A 17,351-nucleotide genomic window follows, 5' to 3' on the forward strand; every position below is an offset into this window, starting at 1 on the left:
ACGTTTAATTATTGCCCCCTTTTATATAGGAAGTCTTAAATTACATTGGTTTTATATTAATGTTGTTTGTAATTCTGTTTGTAGTTATTATTTGTAAATAGAATCGCGAATTTGATATTTTTTTAGAATACAACATTGTCATTATTATGTATATATATTTTATAATTAAACAATAGATATTGCCAAATTACATTAAAGAAGCTGTTGTTTTATTAGTTTATATTTCTGTTAATTAAGACAGTGATTAAAGTATTCTTGCCTGAAATATCGAGTCCTAAAGTTTGAAAAGCACTAAATTTTTCTTTTAGATAAATTATATCAGAGAACTTTATTTAGCAAATACTGGTTTGAATTGTTCAAAAATCTACTGCAGTTTCTGAGATATCATTCGTTTAAGTTTTAGAAAGAATAGACATCGGAAAGTGATTTTTAGTTTATTAAAATATTTTTAGATAGATGTGGATCTAGTATTTTCTATCATTATAAAGAATAAGATACATATGTCAGATGTTAAGTTTTAATTTTTGGAAACTGTTAACAATTTTGTTCCCTTCTCAAAACCCTTGGAATACGTTAATTATATAAATATTTTCATTTATTTTGATTTAAATTTACTCCTAACAATTTCTAGACAATTTTATACCCACTATTAAAAAATATTTTTTTTTATTCCGTTTGTAATATATCGAAATATTTACCTTGGACCCTCAAAATATATATAATTTGGGTCCTTATAAGATTCTGAGACGATTTAGACATGTCCGTCCTTCTGTCTGTTGGCATCACGATAGGGACCAATTAATAAGCTTTATTTGATATTGAAAACAGATTTAACATTCAAAACTGGGATACGAACTTAAATCTCTTAACCAAATTTTATAAGGACGGTCCGTAATTGACCTTATCCCCTATATAAGTCCCCCTTAGATAATTATATTAACACTTATTGCCTCAGAAATGATGTACTCTCATAAATAAAAGTCGACATAAACATGTTTTGTGTGAGGTACAATCTCTCTTCCAACTTATGTGTGGATCGGTCCCCATATAAATTCTCCTTCAGAAAACGACTTTACCGATTATTACTGGCTTAAAAAATACGAATACGGCGATATAATTCAACAGAAACAAGTTTTGTAAAAACCAAAATATTTCTACCAAAAATTGAGGATCGGTCAATTATTGAGCCTACACCCTTCGATAATAACAAAGTTCCTTATTTTCGACATTGATTTTATAGTAAGTATGCAAAATTCGGCATTGTCAAACACAACACTTTTACTTGTTTTAACGTGCTCTATTTTTTATTATATTTTACCCATCACCAAAAGTGTCTCTATAAGAAACGCAGGTCAACTATATATAATTTCTTTATAAAAATTTATAAATAACTATATTTTGCATTCAAAATATTTCATTTATATATTTATACATATTTAAATAATATAAAACAAAAACGTATTCTTCAACGTAGTTTTGTTAAAACTTCGTTTTAAAATCATTAGCAAAAGATAACTTTACAAATGAATAAAACTTAGTTAATGGGATATAACGTTAAACTTAAGATTGCACAGGTAATTGCTATTGCTATAAATATTAAATGAGAAATTTAACATATAAAATATAACTAAAAATAATTGCATTATGTGTGTATATTAGAGTGTCCCGCAAATAATCATCTGTATGAATAACTTTTAAACGAGTTGTATTTATGAACTGAATACAAGAAAAAAATACTTTTCTTTAAATCTCTCACTACCTTAGTTTAATTTATAAAAAAATCTTGCATTTTTTCTTCAAATTTCTTTCAAAACTATCCAAATCTAATCCAAAAGCCAAAAATTATATTAATTATAAAAATGTTATTAAGGTCATTTTAAATGGTTGGTTGAGATCTTCTTTATAACTGTATTTTTACTTTCCACGTAGAGGTTACGTTAACATAAATATTTCGGAGCATTCTATTGTATATTAATATCCCTTTAAACTATATCTTTAACAAACAACTCACACAACATTTGTTTAGTTTAATTGTAATTATTAGGTACAGGAAATTATAATTTAGTTTTGAATGGAATATATGTTAGTATATCATGGGTACGCTAAGTCTTTAATTTAGAATTTATATCTATGTAGAAAATCATAGACGAGTGTAAGTGGTTTGTAAGAGACTTTTGTGAATTAAAAAAAATGTATAAAATAAAGTTTAACTTACCATCTCTCTACATCTGAGATATTATTTCGGATTCAACAGATTTTTTTCTTTTTGCATTTCTTCTTTATTATCACTGCTCATTAGTAAAAAAATATCCTAAAATATATTAACAAAAGGACCAAATACTACTTTTCTATTTTTTGTTATATTTATGAGTTTTTATGTATAAATAATGATTACAGCATTTTTATGTTTAGGAGTAAACTGAAAATCTATAGAACGACATTCAATAACATGACATTTATTATAGTCTCTCTTAATTAAATTAAGACATAATTTTTTTACCGCCCTAATCTAAGACAAACATGTTGTCTTTCAGTATATTAATAACAAATTAAAATACATTAACATTTTTAATTATTTACAAACTATTACTAGTGCATAGAGCAACATATATATTTAACTTTTCACACATACATTAAAATAGTTAATCCCTATTAAATAGTTACTTAGTTTTATTAGAATAAATTTCTTTTCTTCCAACTAACCCCCAATGCTTTAGAAAGAAGACTAATAACTAGAAGTGGGAGTCTCAACATGCAGACAAATAGACAGACGGACAGTCACAGAAACATAGTCATAAATGTAAAAGGGTGACATTAATTCTTAAATTTTTATTACTTCCTATTATTACCTTGAGTGACCTCTAGAAAACCATTAAAATTCATTAATGCTATTAACAACTTCCTTTTTCAAAAATAAAAAAGAGATTTACTGCTCTTTTAAGGTTAAATTGTTGTTATCCTTGTTGTTTATATTTCTCTTTTAGTTGTTTCTTTATTTTCTACAAGGAGTGTTGTAGTATTTTATTATGGAAAGGAAAGGAAAAAACATTAATTTATTAAAAACCAACAACTAGTTAAAACAAACAAATACTTGTTTTTATAGTTTGCTTTCCGATAAACTTGCGTGTTGATGCGAGTATGGAGAACTTTTTTCCTGTAATAAAATTTTTATGAAAATTATCAATGTTAACGTTATGGAAGGAATAATAATTTGAATTAGCAAATTAACTACCAACACCCATATGAAGAGTTATTGACTTGGAGTAAATACCGATGTATGATAATGTAAATATAAAAAAATTAATTCAGTTTTACTGGAGGACTTTTTATTCTTAATAATTTTGTAGCTATACCGATTAATTAAGACTAAATAATATTAGTGATAATATTCTTGCCTATTTTCCCGCTATTTTATTTTATTGTTTTTGTATTTTGTATTTTTTCGAAATAAAGAAAATATAATATTTCTATTATAGCTGTTTTAATTTTCTTTAATTAATAAAAAAAAATCTTTAATGAAAAAAACATATACCTTATATATTAACTATTCGTTTTTTAATTAAATATTTAAAACTTTATATAAATATTTACTAGTTTTTGCTTTAACCTAAAACTTTTAATATTCAGTTTTTTATTTGCATTTTATTTTTCCAATTTAGCACCATGTTGTTTAAGACTGTCACCCACAGCAAATTTTTTACTTTCACATGACATCGGTTTTCCTTTTTTGGTTTTTCCAAGGGAGAACAAAATTTAATATTAAAAATGATTTTTTTTTTTTTTTTTTTGAATAAACACATAACCACAGAAAACTAATTATAGTTTGGTTTCCTTTGTATTATTACTTGTGTATTTAAAATACAGCAGGGAGTGTGATTTCTTTGTAACAAGTATTGTTTATTAAAATGAAAAACAAACCAACAAACATATAAATTGTTTTAATACGGTTTTAGTATTTCTCTTTAATATTCTTCTAAGGTTTAGTATAATAAGTTTTATTAACAAACAAAAAAAAATAAAATTAAACAAAAAAATACGAAAATAGAATATAACAGCATCGTTATTGTCATCAAGCGGGGAGTTATTGTACAAAGCGAGTGCTAAAACATTAAAGAAGTTCTGTTCTATTAAAAATCATAAAGTTAAGACGTGACATCATTGAAAATTACGTGCAGATTTTTTTAAAACAATTATGATTTTCTTGACATACATATTTACAACAAAACAGCATATTCAAGTATGTAATAAAAACGCAGTATTTTAAAAATATACATATGGGCAGTTTCGTGTCATAAATTAGGGTATGTTCTTGTTTATAGTAGGCCAGTCACAAATTTGGATCTCTGCTGAAGTTATTTTTTTAAATAAATATAACTTTTCTCCTTTTGCTGCTAGAAATTGAGGTGGCTATTTCTTCAATATTTTCAATTAAATTTTTATACCCTACACCACTAACTGTAGAGTTCTAAATTTCATTTGAAGATATTTCAATGAAATTTAGTAAATTGGTCCTAGCAAAACATTGGTCCTAGCAAAAATAGTTCTAAGGCCTTTAGATAGGTATTTTTTAATTTTTTTTCCAAAGAAAAGTTTAGAGTTTTTTTATAATTTTAATTTTTTCCTTGCGAAAATGTTTCCAAATTACTAGCTTATTACTACATATATATACAAGAAAGTACCTGTGATTAAAAAAATGACATGATGCAAAGAACTTTTTTTAACACCATTTTTCACACACGAACCAAACCATATACATACGAAAGCACATAATTTATATGATATAACGGCGTACTCAGTTTTCCATTATATGATCGTTTGTCCTTTTTAAAGGACTTTAAAATTTGAGGTACATACAATTTTCAAAAATTTTTATAAACTATTTTAAGCCACCCTATTATAACAATATGGGTATCAAACTAAAAAGGACAATTGCAGTAGTTTTATCTCGTATTTTGTTTTGTTTTTTTTAAGAATAAAAAGATGTAATTTTATACAAAATTGTTCAACAAAAAATATTCATAATAATGACATTAGAATGGAGTACAAAAGTCTGAAATTTGGTCTTTATAGCTCCATTTGTTTAATTTTTATAATATTTTTTAAATATCTCAATAAATTAATTAATAAAATTTTCCCCTCTGAAAATTTCAAAGTCTTTTTTATGTTAAAATATTATGTAGAAAAATTAGAAATTTGATATTCTGGAATCGAGTTTCTTTACCTTTATGATAAAAAGTTAAAAAGCTGGAAACTTTGAAGAATATGAAAGGATAAAAATCGATTAAGGATATCTTGCATTTTTTATACTTTCATGTTAAAACTACTTTCTGGGAAAGTATATTTTCCTTTTTAATTTAACACAATTATTCCGAACTCTATAGTTATTCTAAATTCTATATATGTATCTTTTAAAAATACCTTTGACCTCCCAATAATGTTATCAAAGTAGTTTATATGCGCCATCATAAGCACACGAAATTTTTTAACAAATTGTCGCAGTATTGTTGTCTTGTGTAGGCTTTTAATATGTATATTATAAAATTAAGAGTAGAGATTTACGTCTAGATATATAAACGTTTTTTATGTAGCTTTTCATCGTGATATTAATGTTTATATTAATCATATTATAATTTATATTTATAATAATATTACGCTCATCATATTATCCTGAAGTGGATTTTAGAATTCGGAACATGCATGTTTTAATCACTAAACCGTCATAATCATACAAAATAAAATTTTATATATTTTAAGCCATATTATCTCAACCACCGGTTATGTTTAATTGGTAGATATTTTGTCTGAAAACTGTCAATTTAACGTAAGGATAAAAAACATAAACAGACATTGAAATAATTGGGATAGGTAATTGGTGTAAATAATAATTTGAATTAAACAAAATATTCTCAACAATTTTTTTTTAATATGAATATAACTTAACTTTTAATTTTTTACAAAGAACTAATAAAGAGAAAGACATTAAATTTGGAAGTCTGCAACTCCATATTTGTAAATATAACATATATTTTTTCTAAAAAAACTGGCTATAGAAAATAAGGAAATTAAAGGATTAAAATTTTAAAGGACATTTTATTAGTTTCTTTATTCTAACATTTTAAAACTATTTTATTTGTAAAAATACTGTTATTCTCCTCTTTCAATCGATACCTATATTGAACTACTAGACCAAACCAAATTTAAGCTAAATATTATTATACTTACTCTTCCTTTCCAACTTTAAAGTCCTTTTAAAGGAAGAAACGATCGGAAAATAAAAAAAAACAAAAATGTAGTTTAGCTATATCATGTGTGTAACAATTTTTCCCAATTTGTTGTACGGTGTAATCTATTACACCCTATAACAAGTTCAACGAATTGGTTGTAATACATAAAAATGTTTATATGTATGTAAAATTAGATTCCATTTATAGCAGTTCTCCATAATCCTTTTATTTTTACCAATTCTTATGTCCTTCGAAAATTAAAGAACTTACAATTTCAAACGAACAATTTTAATATTTATATGTGCAGTATGATGCTACCATTGGTATCATATGAAATCATTGAGTCTGTACATTATATTTGTATTATTTATTTGGCTCATTTAGAAAACAATCCATTGAATTTTTTAAACTTTAAAAAGGTCTCATTTTTGAAACAAAAAGCATTTAATTGTTATTCTTTTTGTGACAAATATTTTTTTTGCTTACATTTCCTTTCTTGATAAATTGAAATAAATAATGTTATTATGAAACAGATATTGTAAGCTTCATTTGATATTTATAGCAAATTTTTTAATAAATTTAAAAATGAGTATGTAGTGTTAATACAAATGGTCCACAGTTTCTTGGACCTATATATTTTTCAAGTATGACATTGACTGTTGTACGGTATTATATTCATTATTCAGAAATTTTTAAAATGTATATTTCCAAATGATATGAATCTAATTTAATATTTAGTTATATTTTTTTTTTTGTAAAATGTATAAACCATTACTTTATCCCTTAAGATTTTACATAAATGTTCATTTTTGTCATAAAAACAAATTGAAAAAAACATTAACGTATATTTCAATCTACATATTTTTGAGAAACTGCCAAAAGTTATTTTTCAATCTAAAATATCATTAAACTTTTCCACATGAACAGCAGCCAATAAAATATAAATATTTTTTTTTTTTTTGCAAACTTACCTTAATTAGGCTTTAAGACTTCAAAAAGTATCTGTAAATAAAAAAGAATAAAAAACTCTTTAAACAATTTTAATATACTTTTTTAAGTTAGGCAATATTTTTTCTTATGGTTTTCCTCATCCTTCTTCTTTCTTCGATAACATTAAAATAATGAAATAAATAGCTAAAGGCTAAAGGAATTTATACCCATTTCATCGGAAATACTAAATAGAAAATATGTACAAAAGTAAACAAATTTACATAATTTATTGACTTTTTAACTTAAGAGTTAAAACACGAGCTAAAACACAAAAAATAAATAAATGAAAAATAACTTGAAATATAAAATTAAATAAATAACAAAAATAAAAAATAAAACTTCGGACTTAAAAATGACTTTTACGCATTAAACCCTTTATTTGGTGGGGATAATATAAAAGTATAGAAAAATTTAGATTGAAAATTTATACAATTCTCTCCTATATATGCGTTCTCTTAGGAAAAAAGCAAAAATGGGAAAATAAACAAACCGATGAAAAGAAATGTTTTTTTTTTTTTTTTTTTGAATCGAAAACATTTATAGTGAATTTAAACAACAATTCTTTAAAAAAACATTTTGTATTTAAATAAATTTGTCAACCCATAAGAATATTTTGAATGCTTATCAATACCAAAGTTCATTTAGATATGTCCGTCGTACGCTTGTTTTTTTAATCAACGGATACAGACTGGATACAAATCATGAATATTAAAAAATTCTATAAGACATGTTTTCAATAAGTGTTTGGATCAAAATTTCTAACAAAACCCATTTCTAATATAGAACAAGTAAGAAAATATTGTTGGGCGAGGCCGACGATATAATACCCTACACCTGCTACAAAAAGTAAAATGTGATTAGGTTTTTTATAATAAAACATTTATGTTGAATTGTACCTTGCCTCAGATAAACATACTGAAGCCATTTAATATTGAATAGAATTGTGGACATTTATGTCAATTTTTTCATGGTGGTTATCAAGGCTAGTATACAACTTGGTTTTGCAGTATTTTGTCGATATACAAATATATTAAACATAATTATGAGCTTAAAAGCCCTATTCGGTGTGTCTAGTTGTATAGGAGCTAGGCACCGATGTTAACCATTTTTAATAGACTTCATATACGGTACCATAGAAGATCATGTAACAAATTTCATTAAATTATCTCCAAAATTGCGAACTGTAGTCTGATTATTAGGTTTACAAGCCATACTCGGGGGTTCAGTTGTATGTTGGTATGTAGGTGAATTAATGGACCGATCTTAACTATTTTCAATACGCTTCGGCCTTGGAACAATAGAAGATCATGTACCAAATTTCATTGAATTACCTTCAAAATTGCGGCATGTAGTTTGATTACAAGAAAATTATTCTGATTCGATTGGTATATTTTAAGATGGGTATAGGACCAATATTATTGTGCGTTGCAAGCATCAGCTCAAACCCAATATACCCTCCCCATTAAACTAAAAAACTACAGTGACGTTGAACCGCTTTAATTTATGTCATAACAAAAGGAATTGGCATAAAATGATAGTACTTAGTTACATTTATATATAACCTTTCAACTAGGTTTGAGTTATTCTACCTTATATTGAAAATGAATTCATAACTTTAACTTTTTTTAATACTTGACGTCCTCATCATTTTTACCTTTCAACACTCACTGTTATCGTCATTGTCACCAACAAAAACTTATTATTTGTTTTATTCAATATTTGTTTCTTTTTTTAGTTTTTCATTTATTTGTTCATAAATTTCTCATACTTTGATTTTGATCTCTTAGATATTCGTATTTAACTTATCTTTATATTTGTTTTTCGTTTCAGTTTATTTTGTAAGAAAACTTCCTTTACAATAATTTTTGTTTTCTCAACTTAAAGCAGAATATTTGAGGTATGAAATGTTTCAGCTTTATAAATAAAATACCAAAAATTTAAGAAAAAAGTACATAAATTGACAAAAGCACGATAAAAGTTTTTGTTGTGATAAAAACTTTTCACTTGCTGATTTTTGTTAAAATTAGAGTTTATGTGTGTTCTTCACAAAAGAATATAGTAAGAAGTGAAAAAGAAACTTTCAATGTTTATTTACTTGGATTTTGTTAAAAGGAAAATTAATATTTCTTTTTCTTTTTTGTCATCTCACAAATAAACTTTAAGCCAAATGACCATCGTTAATTTAACATTTAACTGTATTTGATGGTGTGTTAAAAAAGTAATTCGTAGGTATTAAAGATTGAAAAGATCTTGGAAAAATAATAACAACGAAGAAGAATATTATACTTTTGAACAATCTATGTATATTTGTTGAATATTGAAAAATAAGTGAGAGTGTTATATACTAGTATGTATGCTATATAACAGTTTAACGAAGTGAAGGTTTGAAAAAACGTTTAAACCCAATTTGACGGTTTATCTTTATCATTCAATTCTAAGACTATCTAGCCATGTCCATCCGTCTGTCCGTTCATCAGTTTGTCTGTCTGTTGAAATCACGATAGGGTATGAAAAGAAATATTTATTATAAATATTATATTATAAGTATATTTATTATATTTAAGTATGTTTGGTTTGATATTTCAAATGAATAATATCGCTCCACGATTATAGTTTAAAACTCCATAAAATTGTTAATAATTCGGCAAATGGAATTATGGAATTTGGCACAAACTTGTTTTTTATACCGAGTCATTATTCTGTTAGGTTTGGCGGATATTGGTTTATTATTAATCCTACCCCTATAGAAGATTCCCTTCTGAAAATTACTTTAACTCTCATATCGACAATAATTTATACTACCCGTATTTCATGATCTTCTTTGGACAATGACTTTAACGCTTTAACTGACTTAAAAATTCCACTACAGCAATGAAATTCAAAATAAGCTAGTTTTATATTAACTTAATTTTTCTGTTTAATTTTTTAAGTATCGTTCTATAATGTGTAACTACCCTCTCGGCTAATACAATAGTAGTATTCAAATCGCCGGTGCCCCTAACTGTAAAAGTTATCATCCTAATTTCTTTACTATTTCGCTCACTTCTTAGTACTAAAAAATCACATAAAGTTTATTTAGAAAACTTTTAAAAGTTTGGAAAAATTGCACTCATGGTTTTATTAGAATATTTTTAAAAATCTATTATTTAATTCCCATATTTATTTTTAGATCTTAAATTTAGGTTTGGAAGCAAACAGTCAAAATTCGAAACTTCTATAAAAAAATAATATTTTAAACACAAGTACACACTTTTTATATACCATTTTTTATTCTAATTATGGGTATCAGCACACCGAATAATACTAGTTTTAGTGATGCCCTACTTACAAAAGTGATGGGTATAAAAAATTAATTCACAAATTTGTTTATTTTTATTCTTTTTTTTAATACTTATTTGTGCGCTATGAGTATCTGTGTAAATTAATATGCAAATAGACAATTATTCATGTTTATAAATATAAAAAATATATATAAAAAGCAATAAATTATTTAGCAAATTTACGAACTATTTTATCTATATATTTATTATTTTTTTCAAATACAGAAAAAGTATTTTTTTTAAACGCTGATTTTTAAAAAGTTGGAGTAAGTACAAAAAAAGTTTTTAGAATATTTGGACAATTGTTTATGCTCTTGTATAACTTAATAAATATACTTTAAGTTTATGCAGTTTTTATATTCATATAAATATTTTAATGAATTTTCCTTGTGTACAGTCTATATTATTGCAGTTATAATAGTTTATATAAACGATTAACACTGATTTATCATTCTATTTAAATTCGCTTTTTGTGTTTATTTACATAAATATATGTAGATTTGGATATAAATACCGCATAAACAAATGGGATATATACAAATACATGTGTATATACATATACATATGTATGCATATAGTAATAAAATTATTTATTTGTATAATGTTTTAACCTCAGGCCATTCTGGGAATAGAAAACGGTTAAATTGACAAATAATCTAATGTTGAATTAAGGAAGCTTAAAAAAAAATTAAACTAATAAAAATAATAAAATGATCAAATGCATTTTTTTTATGTATTTCATTCTACATATAGGTCAGAAAAATAAGGAGTTTGTTGCGAAATTTTTGATAGATAAATGAATATTGGCACATAGCTTCTCTTTAGCACAGTTAGTAAGGGATTAAAAGTCACCGAAAATTTGTTTGCGCTATTCGAGAGGGAGTTCAAATGTTAAAAAATTTGTTTTTAACGAATATCTCGCTTATTATTCCTCGTGCGCGTTTTTACAATTTCTAATATTTAAAGTCCAATACAGATAATGTCTTATTTTTTCACAGCATAGCTCTCTGGCCCATAGTGCAATGTCCGTCTATCCGAAATTTTCGATGGGGTCACAGGCCACAATTACACAATATAAACTGAAAATAATTTGTCGACATAATCTACAAAGTCAGGAAAATATTTCCACTTAATTTTATTGAAAACAGACTAAGACTTCAACCGTATTTAATTTATTTCCAATAATAATAAATAAAAAAAAAATAATAAATACCCTTTTAAAAATTCAAAAATTTTTACAAAATAATTCAAGATAAAGTCTAACTTTAATAAAATTTGGTAGGAATATTACTTAATATATGTGGATTTTCACCACAATTATTTCTCTCATTCAGATCATTAATAGAAAAATATTATTGCGATGGAAAAATAATGCAATATATCTCGAGAACCACTAATGGAATGAACAATATTTTTTAAACTAAATGTAGGGCATTCAATTCTCTATAAAAACTATAATAACAATTAAATGAATACGATACATATTAATCAAGATATTCGCTGATTTTTGATACCTTTGTAACATTTAACCTCCAATATCTCGGATAAGATATTTCCAGTGAATTTTAATCACTTACTAATTATGCAAAGGAAAAGCTATGTGCCAATTTTCATTTAACTATTTGAAATTTCCAAAATTGAAATTTCCCAAATATGTTTTGTAAAAAAAATTAAAATCCCTCCTAGCAGTTTCGAAAATCAGTAAAATTAGTTTGAGAAATATTGTTATATTTTTTATAAATACATAAGTATTTCTAAAAAGTTCTTTAGCAACTGTTACACACTAGTTCTTTAGAACGTACGAATTCCGTAACTAATTGAAAAATCTTAAAAACATAATATTTATTACCCTAATAATTATTTTTTTCTGGTTAATAATTTCTGTAGAATAAGCGTGTAAGTAGCGTTTTACATCGACTCAAAGTGTGATTGATAATCGAAGAGTGTATTTACAAATAAATGTTTGTTTTGCATTTTCAAATAAAAATTAAAAAATATATCAAATAATATTTCAAAAATTTTATTTAACATGAGAGGTTTTGTAAATGTCATACAATGATTTATATAATATTTAATTCAAATGTCAAGGTGTCTAAAAAATATATACAATATATTGATTCACTATCATAAATTCAGTTACAAATAAATTTCATTAATGCAAGAGAATATATCATATTTTGAAAAATTATTTATATGCTGCTTACCTGATTGGATACCAAAAACTTAAAAAAAAAAAATTATAAATATAACAATACAATTGGGTATATACATACATAGTGTGTATATTAGTATGTTTATATCTAAATATATGAGTACCTGTATTTTATAGTATTTATTTTAGATAAATTTTATTTTTACTTTTTGATAACATTTTTTGTCATAAAATAAATTTAAATTTAATAAAAAAATGTGTCATTTTTATGCACACAAACGTATACGAATATACATACATATATATTGTATATGTAATATTTAAATATGTGTGTAGTACAGAATTTCTTTTTGTTAAATTTTATTACATTTGATATTTATGGACTTTTATATTACAATCTCTCAAGATACTCATAACCGAAACGCACTTACTCTACACACAGAGATAAAGTGATGTGATGCCAACACTTTTATAATAATCAAACATTCCTGCAGTTCTTGGTGAATAAGTGATTTTAACTAAAATTTTTCTTAATATCCTAACATTATATTGGTAATATAGAATGATATAAGAAAGGCATAGATATGAATTAATAATAAATAAATATACCAGCTAAGAAGAAAGAATATAAAGTTTTTACTCAAAATGTTCATATTGTTAAGAAAACATTTCGATTTTGCATTTCAAAATAAAAGTTTAAGAAGAAGTTTGTTTGGATTAAAAAGATCATATTCCCTTATTTATCTAATAACGAAAAAGTATATAATATCTATTATATACATATGCATGTACATAAGTACATTATACAATGTTCATACAAACATACTTTATAAAAGTGATACATTAACACCTTACAAAGCTACTGGGATATAGCACTACATACATACATACATTCTCAGTCGTAAAGAAAACCATCATCATCCAACATTTCATACAGTTATGAATACACAGATTAAGATACAAACAAAAAGAAAATATGAAAAAAATATATAGAAATTGATGAAAATAATTCTTGACAGTTATTTGAAGCATATAAAATGTCTTATTCTCACACAAACAACATTTCATTTGTTTTTATGTGAATTGCATGTTCTTTTGTGTGAGTTAAATGATTGTCAGTGAGGTACAAATGATAACATAGATATTTAGGTACAATTCAAAATTACATTCACAGCTGATACACTATGGTCATGCATTTTTTTCGAAATGATTTATCCATTTTCGACATATAAAAATGTAAAACAAGTTAATTTCATAATTTTTGAAAAAACTAAATGAAATTTAGTATTTGAAATAAGTTGTAATGTTGTTCGGAATACAAGGTTTTACACAACCCCCATACAAGTGTCACCTGAAACATAAATCACCCTAGAAGAAGGGCAATAAATGGCTTATCTGCGTACTTTTTCTACTTCGTACTTTCCCAATAACACAATTATTATGTATCAACACAGTCATTTTTAACCATTGCATTCTTAAGCGGGGGTTTCTTTACATATAATAAAGCAAGTTAGAAAGCATAGTCGGTCATGATAGACCTACAATGCTCATGAGTATATATAAAATAATATTTACTTTTAATGAAGGATTTAAAAAAAAATAATTGATGATCAACTAATTTTCGGAATTTTAGCGGTTAAAGTCAAAAATACCAATATTAATATTGAAATTTGATAGAGGGATTTACGGTGATAGATAAAAGTTGGTTATACCGAATTTGATAGCAATATAGTTTTATTATGCCGAATATCATAGTAATAATTTTTTTGTATAGAAATTAGTGGCGCACAAGCCATTATTTAAAAATGACTTAATTTTTAAAGTATTATTTAGACTTTGCTATTTTGCAAAGGTATGTTTAAGATAATTATGAACTCTAAAGCCTGGTTGTATGGCGATTAAATCAGATCAAATTTCATAGAATTACTTTCCAAATTGCGAAAACCGCACAAAAGATGTAAACAACAAAATTATACAGGAGAGCATTTTTTTAATTATTTTCGAAGTAGGACACAGCATTACTCTAAAACTCCGTTAATATATACTACTACATCTAAAATATGGGATGCAGTTGTTTCGATTTTATATTGACGGTGTATCCGATTTTGTTGTCGCTTACGTTTTTTTTGCTGAAACAAATTTTTGTTATATAAACAATGTTGAAGCGGTAACGTCTAAATTTTCTGTTTAAAAAGATATTTTTTGTGTATATCTTTATATAATTTGTATGAATCTGAAATTTAAAATACTTTTTTCTAAGATTTTAAGATCATCTAGCGATGTCTGCAAGCCAGTTTTTTTGTTGAAAACCTGATAGGTTACGAACGTTGTGACCTAGAGTGATGAAATTTTCTTAAAATTCTTATTGATGACAAATATTGTTAAAAACATGAACACAAATTCAATATATCCTCCTTACTAAAGTGGTATAGGGTATACAAATCCATTCACTTGTTTCCACTTATTCCAAGAATGAGAATTTATTACTAAAGATATACATATATGTTTGTATATTCTCAATGTATGTGTTCAAGTATTAGCTATTTTACACACTTATTTGAAAGAACAAGTGGCAAATGTCTTAAATTACTTCAACTGCAAAATTTGAGATAAATTTTAAAAGGAAAACTAACACACATCCGCACATATTTAATATCACTTGCAAATATTTACATATACATACATATATATATTGAAATACATACATATAAACTGATTAAGAGGAAATAAACAGGACTTTTATACTTTAACATATTTATTGTATATACTCTTTGAAAAACAGTTTACATTTTATTAAATTTAATTTGTGCTTTATTCTACTTTTGACTTTAAGTCAAAAGTAGTTGTTAAGATTATAGTGGAAATTATTTTCATACTTGTTCCGTTTGTACCATAAATTTATGGATTTTTCTTTTTGGAAAATGCGAATATTTACAAAAATCTTATACATATTTTGTTTGCGAGTGAGATTTATAGTCTTAAAGGCAAATTTAATTGCCAACACACGTAGCAAGTGAGAACCTTGCAAACTTTGAATTTCTTGTACACTGTTGTTTGTTTGGATTTGAGTTTTTTTTGGGGTAGGGTTTGTGCTTGTTTTGTTTATTCGCTGCCACTGGCAGGAGAAAATAACTCACTTTTGTTGGCGTAAACAAGCTTAGGAACGTTTTTATTTTCTGTTTTGTGAGAAATTATACACAAATACTTGTATGTAGAACTTTAAAGTTTAAGTTTTAAAGAAAAGAAGTTTTGTTTGAATTTTGTTTCATCTTTTGAGAGGGGCAAATATTTAAAGCTGATTTAGAGCAAAAAGTTGGACGGCAGAAAATTTAAGAGAAAACGTTTTCTTATGGCAGTTGTGTTGTGAAATAAAGAAGAAAGAGGTTGGTATGTAGAATTGCACATTTCCTAATCTTTAATACCCGTAGTACAGTAAAAAGTGATGATCTGTTTAGATCTTATTAAAATCGTTGTGAAGTTTTAAATGGAAGCTATGACCAATTATGGATGAATCCGGAAAAGACTTTATAGAGTGAATTATTTATTGATAGAACAAATTTTATTTCGACATGTTTATATTTTAATTATTTTTTTGTTTTAGAAATAGAGTTATGACCTATTGTGAAGCTATTCGGATCATATTCATATTATTTTTATATCCGGTAAATTTTATAGCGATTTCGAAAGGACCAAAATTATATACACAACACAATACCATTCTGAAAATGTTTTAGCTAGTTTAGAGCACTTAATTTAGTTAATTCTTTGGTAATATTTTTCCTAGATATGCAAAAAAATTTAATAATTATTATGGGTTATAAGACGATTAAGACATGTCCATTTGTTTGTACGTCTATCTGGAAATTTAAATCACGAAAAGATCTCAATGGAACTGTCATAAAAAAGTTAAAAACATTATTCCATTTTATATGTATTAAAAAAATTATTAATACAAAGATTTACAATTTTGCAAGTTATTTATTGCACTGTGCTAATTTTTTTTAATATTATAAAAAATCTCCTGAATTTTGCTCCTCCTTGTAACAATTTTATGTAGCTTTTATTTTTTTATTTAAATTAAATAATGTAAATAATTTAAAAATGCTTTATAAATATTTAAATATTTCTATGAATTTTGATGTTTTTTATGCGTTTTTCATTTACAATTATTTTTATAAAAATTTCTGCTTTAGTTTTGCACAAATTACACACGTTCGAAATTGTATCGGGGAAAAAAGATGAAAAAGAAATGAAAAGGAATAAAAAAGCGTTTAACTAAAATTTGTTGTTACTGAGAACATTTTTGCACTATGAAGCATGAAATTGAAAATTGCGTTTTATTTATTGTAAATTGTATGAAAAATATAAAAATTGGATATAATGTTTGGGGAAATGTATTGGTATTTTAACAATTTGAAGATGAAAAAAAAATACAATAGCAAAAGCAAGTGCAAATAAGCAACGTTGAAAAGAGCAAGGAAGCGAATTTATTTGGATTTTAGGGAAAATGTTTGAAAATTACATACAAGTGTGGAATTTTTTATTGAAACATGAATTTGATTATAATATATGTATGTGTTGAGGAAGAATGGTTACCAGCTAGCGGGGAACATTAATTGTAAAAGAGAACATCATTGAAATAAAAAATAATTAGTTGTATATCTT

At 25.2% G+C, this 17,351-nt stretch overlaps 1 protein-coding gene across 7 annotated transcripts in view; it reads right to left on the reverse strand.

The window, feature by feature from the left end:
* Nucleotides 1-17,351, reverse strand: part of LOC111675775 (complexin) — a 251,169-nt gene that overhangs the window by 171,674 nt on the left and 62,144 nt on the right. For all 7 annotated transcript variants that reach the window (XM_046949386.1, XM_046949383.1, XM_046949384.1 and 4 more), the window contains one exon: nucleotides 7,196-7,226. The gene's annotated coding sequence lies outside the window, so the exon portion shown is untranslated. The remainder of the gene's footprint in view (nucleotides 1-7,195; nucleotides 7,227-17,351) is intronic.

The sequence above is a fragment of the Lucilia cuprina genome, chromosome 4 (assembly GCF_022045245.1).
Source record: "Lucilia cuprina isolate Lc7/37 chromosome 4, ASM2204524v1, whole genome shotgun sequence".
NCBI classification, from domain to species: domain Eukaryota; kingdom Metazoa; phylum Arthropoda; class Insecta; order Diptera; family Calliphoridae; genus Lucilia; species Lucilia cuprina.